This window comes from Schistocerca serialis, chromosome 4, assembly GCF_023864345.2.
Source record: "Schistocerca serialis cubense isolate TAMUIC-IGC-003099 chromosome 4, iqSchSeri2.2, whole genome shotgun sequence".
In the NCBI taxonomy this organism is placed as follows: Eukaryota; Metazoa; Arthropoda; class Insecta; order Orthoptera; family Acrididae; genus Schistocerca; species Schistocerca serialis.
Genome location: NC_064641.1, coordinates 656,180,889 through 656,187,505, shown reverse-complemented (window position 1 = coordinate 656,187,505; position 6,617 = coordinate 656,180,889). Strand labels below are relative to the sequence as shown.

At 44.5% G+C, this 6,617-nt stretch overlaps 1 pseudogene; it reads left to right on the top strand.

Annotated features, from left to right (window-relative positions):
- The first annotated feature begins 238 nt into the window (after nucleotides 1-238).
- On the top strand, nucleotides 239-356 carry LOC126475682 (5S ribosomal RNA; annotated as a pseudogene).
- Nucleotides 357-6,617: the final 6,261 nt, after the last annotated feature.

Sequence of the window (6,617 nt, the reverse complement as noted above, 5' to 3'; positions counted from 1 at the left end):
AGGAAGTACAATTTTTCCACATACGCTAGAGGAGGTGTGCTAGTGTCTGCGCTTATCTGCAAGTAGTCATGACAAGTGATCTTAGCTCGACAAAAGCGTACGTCACAGAATGTATAGCAGACAAGCATTTATTGGTAGTTCTATTCAATAGACTGTCATATGAAAGATCTTGACGAATAGTATCACCATCACAAAATGTTGGGAGTTCCAGTAATTTAAGAGTTTCTTTTTAAACTAGGGCAACGGCCTTGCCGCAGTGGCTACACCGGTTCCTGTCAGATCACCGAAGTTAAGCGCTGTCGGGCGTGGCCGGCACTGGTATGGGTTACCATCCGGGCCGCCATGCGCTGTTGCCATTTTTCTGGGTGCACTCAGCCTAGTGATGCCAACTGAGGAGCTACTCGACCGAATAGTAGCGGCTCAACCATCATAACGACTGGGAGAGCGGTGTGCTGACCACACGCCCCTCCTATCCGCATCCTCATATGAGGATGATACGGCGATCGGATGGTCCCAGGCCACATGTGGCCTGATGGCGGAGTACATTTTTAAAGTAGAGAAGAGTTTTTTCATTTCTGTAGTAGGTGGATAAGGAAAGGACCTCAGAATTTCATTGTTACTATTGTAGTAGAATTTTACTCTTTCCTGATAGTAATTTCAGTGGAGATATTGAATCCCTCATTCAGATTCGATAGGATCTGTGGGCAGCCTAGCTGAAAGAATAATCTGTGATTCAGAAAAAACCGCGAAGGTAAAAAGAATATGGGACTCATACTGATATGACTACATAATGTTTCATTGTAATTTAAAAGTTAAATTTATAAACATTGGACATATTCCATCGTAGTTCCTTTTTTTGTTTTTCTTGTTTTTTGTTGTTGTTTCTTTTGTTTTTTAAGAAGTCGAGGTGCGATGACCGACAGTATTGACGTAAGAGCGATTATGGCATACTGGTACCTTCTACATAAAGTGAAAAATGCAAAAAGGAATGTGAACGAATACTAGGCAGCAGAAAGATGCAGGAGATGATAGAAAAATGCACATCAGTATTACGAAGATAAGACGGGATATGCAAGAACCTGGAGTAATCTGAGCTGAACGTCTCTGACCCTAGGTATAGATCCACACTATGAAAGCTTCAGAGATTCGCCACTTCCTGTGGTCCCATGGACAATGGTGGGTGTTTTTACCTAATAAAAATGTTCAAGTAAATAAAAAAAGCACAAATTTTAAGAACACTGCTAAACGTTTTGAGCATACACACTAATTTATGAAGAGATTGTTTTTCTTTTCCGCGGAGAGTAATGGTCTTTGATTTAAAGTAACGGAGTTAGGAGGAAAGGCGGGCTTTACACAGCGTGATACGTTGTACTGACAGACAATTTGACAACTAGGTTTCAGTCATCAACCTTTCTGCTGGTTTGGTGCTTTTCTTCATGTCTTCCTATGCTGTGATAATCTTCCCGTAATCACGTGACTTTTAGACTGGATACACTATACAGCGTGAGCATTAATGGGACCGACAACCTGCACGTACGAATTCCTAACTGGAAGAGGAGGAAAAAAGGTCTGATGTACATGCTTGTAGAAATGCATGTTGCCAAGGTAGATGCGGCTGACGAATGACAGTTCCTCTGACCACGTGCCGTGTCTCCCTTGTGTACTGCAGGCTCTGTAATGGACGCAGCGTACTGTAAACAGCATAACGGTCCGGTATTCATATCGACAATAAGCCGACATGGTGTCTCAGTACTGCCAAGCAGATGGAAACGGTCGAGAGGCAGCACGGCTGTACCAAAACAAGTACCCTAACAGACACCAACCACATCACAGAACTTTTCAAGTCCTTTTGAGAGTTTGTGTAATTATTGGTTCTTTCAGACAGACGAACATGCTGGGAGGCAGCGGACTGTGCGTGCAGCAGATTTGGGGGGATCGGATTCTACAGGATATTGAGACGGACCCTAAGACAAGCTCCAGGCAAGTGGCCAACCAACATGGTGTAAACCAAAGTCCGATTATGTGTATGCTTCGTGACAACCGCCACTGTCCCTATCAACTGCAACGCTGTGGAGGCCACTTTGAACATCTGTTGTGACGTGGCTGAGATGCAGCTCTCAACTGTGTCCTGGACGATTTATTGTCTTTGCACGCACACCGCGTATTTCCGAACACAGCTTCACAGGACCTTTGTCCCCCGTTTCCAGTCAGGAATCGGTCGGTGCATTTTGTCTGCATTTTTGACGTTCACACTGTGTAATCAATTTTGCATGTTCTACTGTTGGACTGCACGCACTATGTTCCTCCTGTGCCATACTAAAGGTACCAGGATGACTTTCCTGGTAACTGCAGTACCTGCCTCTTCTTCTGGAAATGGGTCTTTCATTGACTTCTTTTCTCTCACATTCACTTTTCAATACGTACTTTATCTGACCACTTAATTTTTGACACTGTTTGATAGTACCATATCTACCATATCTGAATGCTTAGAGTTTCTTGTTCCGCAGATTTCCTGTGATTCAAGTTATACGTCGTCGCAGTACGGTACTCCAGACTTCGACTTTCTGGAAATTATACAGCGGGTTCTAGGAGGAATGGTCAGTATTCAGGGATATAACAGGGACGCTCAACTGAAGAAAGAAATTTCATATGGACATATGCCCCATTCCGGATGTTTTCCGAGATAGAAGACATTTAATTTACGTTTATTTTTGGAGTAGTGGTGTTGGCGTATATGTCTTAATAACCCAACCTCTCTGACTTTTTATTCTAGGCGAACCTACCTCGTTGTTTTCAACCTCTTTGCACGGAATGTCTTTCTGCCACTAAACTAGCCCGTTGAACGTGCAGTTGTCCATGGTGTGCTGTGGGTGAAGTAATGCGCGGGAATGAGAGTGTATTAGAGGCAAGCATTGGTTAACTGTGTACACACGCTAGATACAATGCCACACATCTACACTAACGAAAATACGCAGATTTAGTGTCCGCTTGTAGCATCTGCGATAGTAGTCCTGTTGAAGAATACCTCCGGCGCTTCCCGACACACTGAATTCCTGAACGTACGGTCTTTACCAGAATTTACCGCGCACTGCGTGAAACAGATGTTCTTCCTAGTTCTACTTTGCTTCTCAACGCGTTGCTCAGTAACCTGTGCAGGGACAGTGACACATGTTTGAAATGGTGCAGCACAGTCCTACTATCAGTACTTGCCGACTTCCGGCACATATCAGTGTGCCACGAACAATCGTATGGCGAACATTACATTTCACACTCTGCGAGTCCACAATATTTACATTAAGAAGCACGAGTGAGTCTCCATGGCATGGTGCCCACTTGCTTCACATGTCTGCACGACACTGATCCTTCTGGCTGTGAGCATTCTCAATTATACGGAAGACACAGTTGGCACTTTGCTATCTGTTCCACCACGCTAGCCGGCCGCGGTGGCCAAGCGGTTCTAGACTCTTCAGACCGGAACCGCGCGACTCCTACGGTCGCAGGCTCGAATCCTGCCGCGGGCATGGATTTGTGTGATGTCCTTAGGTTGGTTAGGTTTAAGTAGTTCTAAGTTCTAGGGGACTGATGACCTCAGATGTTAAGTCCGATAGTGCTCAGAGCCATTTTGAACTACTACGCTATGTGTTGGCCAATGATGACGAAGCCATTATCAGTACATCTGATATCTCCCACGTGCCACATGCCGTTATCGGGTCAAAAGCGACCTAGTCTTTCTAAGTGTAATAATTTTTTGCCGGCACTAAATAATAATGTGCCTTCAACGTATTCTATCAAGACTACCATACGGAATACAGCATATGTCCGTATGATACTTCTGGCTTAAAATGATCGTTCCTGTCAAATCCCTGAATACTGACCATTCCTCCTGGGAAAACCTGTATAAGTCTGCAGGCCTTAGTGGTCGTTATCATTGACGATGAAATATTCCGAGTCATTAGTCGGCGACGTGTTTTCCTTTAATCGCTTTCAGCCCCAATCACTCAGAATATTCAGCCATCAAATTCAGAGATGTCTATCGGAGTTTCATATTAAGATCCGGTACCTGTGTAGTTTTCTTACTGCAGAGAGCTATACCTTCTGATCAGAAGTATGTGGCCACCTATTAGTGGACATTAATAAGGGGTGTGTCGACTCTGCGCCTTTGTGATGGGGTGATATCTGCTGGGGACACTTTCGATGAGACGTCTGAATATCTGTGGAAGAAAGGCTGTCCATGAGAACCGAAACCCCGAGAAGTTAGCAATGCTGGACTCTGGGTCTCGAGCGAAATCGACACTCCAACTCATCCCTGAAATGTTCCATTAGGTTCACATCGGGACTCCGGGCAGAAGACTGCATTTCAGGAACGTTACTTCCCACAAGCCATTGCTCCAAAAATCCTGCTTCATGGTAAGGTGCGTTTTCATGCTGATATAAAGACTCATCGTTTCTGCACAGTTTCTCTATTGTACGCGGTACACGGTGATGTAAATTTTGTTCAGCTCCTTTCCATGCCACAGCTTCAATCGTTTTAACTTTCTACGCACAACCATTGTGCTAGCTGGATTTCAGTTAACAGTTTTGAACTCAAGAGTGATTTCTTGCACTGATTTCATGCGATTTTTTACAACCAACCTCCGCAATGTTCGTTGGTAACTGTTCATCAGTACATGAGGTGTGCCTAGTCACGGTTTAGCAGTGGTTGTTCCTTCCTTTGCGTTTCCATTTTAGAATCACATCATCATCAGTGAGGCAGCCTTAGGAGAGTTGAAATGTCCCTTATTGATCTGTTACTCAGGTGACATCCAATGAATTGTCTTCATTCTCAAGTCACCAAGCTCTCCTGACCAAACCACCTGCTGGTATGGCTTCTCCTCTGACAACACAATGCTCCCTGATTCCTTTCATCTCGGCTGGTCCGCGTCTATTGACATCTTGTGGCCCGCATTACATAAGAGTTTCGCTATAACTTCCGTCAGTGTGTGACGTTAACAAGAATTTCGCTGACGACTGTTGTTTTATTGATACACAACCGGTTTCACGGCTTAAAGCCGCATCATCAGGTGCAGCAATGTTAAAAAGTCATAGGTTCACACATCGCTCCAACTCAACATACATTATTCAGTGAATATTATCGACTTTACATTGGCGAACGAAGGGCGACTAAGACGTGATCCATTAATTTCGTGAAAATTGCTGGCGATAGGCTCATGTAATTATAGACCGTTATTTTAAAATTTGCCTGCATCGCTGTGGCGGCAGGGGAGCTCCGTGTTGAGTAGAGTAAAAGCGACCCACACAAGCGACTGAGTACGTCTTATTAGAATAGTTCTTACAACTACACGTCATCACATTAGCATTTTCACTCTTTATCCTCAAGTCATAGTCTGTGCTTAGAATGAATAATGTCTCGCTTAACTGGTCTTCCAATACTTACACTGGACCTGATAGACTGCATCCTCTAGAATTTTTTTTTTTCCTATTCCGAAATTTTTTTCCCCTAGTTCTAGTTAGGAATATGAGTTGAACAGCAATGGTGATAAGCTGCAACCCTGCCTGACGCCCTTCGACACTGGCAGGTTTTCATTAACCCGTGGTGCGTCGAGAGGCGTTGAGCGGTGTGCTGGATGCTGTAAAACTTATGCGCTGGTCTGGGTAGGAAGATTGCCGGCGCTGCTGCAGTGAGGGGCAGTGCCGGCAGGCAGTGGACAATAGGGTGGTCGCTTTTGTGTCGGAGTTGTCCGCAGTTTCGCGTCACGTAAGCAGCAGCCAGAGCGCTTCCTGGTGCTCCAGCTAATTACATCATGGGCACCATGGTATGAGCTATCCAGCAGAGGATAGGTGCAGCGTTAATAGCTGCCTCACAGTGGGGCTACGGCAACATCTGCCCGGTCTCAAGGAGACACCTGTATAATGAAGCCAGGCGGGGCTTACTGATGACACGAGGCATTGCATTCAGCGACTGGAGAGCAAACGTTATCATCAGAGACGCAATACTGCTACCCAAAATAAAAAAGAAAGAAAGAGGGAATTGTGGGTGAAATTCATCTGTGTTGTATGCCTTTCTTTTTTCCGTTAGACTCAATTAAAATCATTTGGCTATTAGATTGTTCTCTGCCTCGTGATGACTGGGTGTTGTGTGATGTCCTTAGGTTGGTTAGGTTTAAGTAGTTCTAAGTTCTAGGGGACTGATGACCATTGATGTTAAGTCCCATAGTGCTAAGAGCCATATTATTAGATTGTTAAGGAGTCAACGGCAGTAGGTGAGCAATGTACTCTTTGCACACAATTTGGCCTTCAACGTCGCTGTACGGCGACTTTACAGTGACCTTACCCTTAGCCTATCACATCTGAAAGGACTTTGTCCTTTGATCTCATAGCTTCGCTATGTCCGTCCTCCTCTCCCATTCTTACAAAATTATCTTGGGTATGTTGATTTAGTGTATACTGACATGTAAGACATCATAGTGTGTGTGGTGCATGGTGCATGACGCCAAAATGTATACTTCAATTTCTTAGTAATCCTCAGCATGTCTGTTTCAATGGTCACGTTTCTTAATCACACTAATCACGTAAGTGGGCATTCTTGAAATAACTTGATCGATGGATAAGTGTTGTGA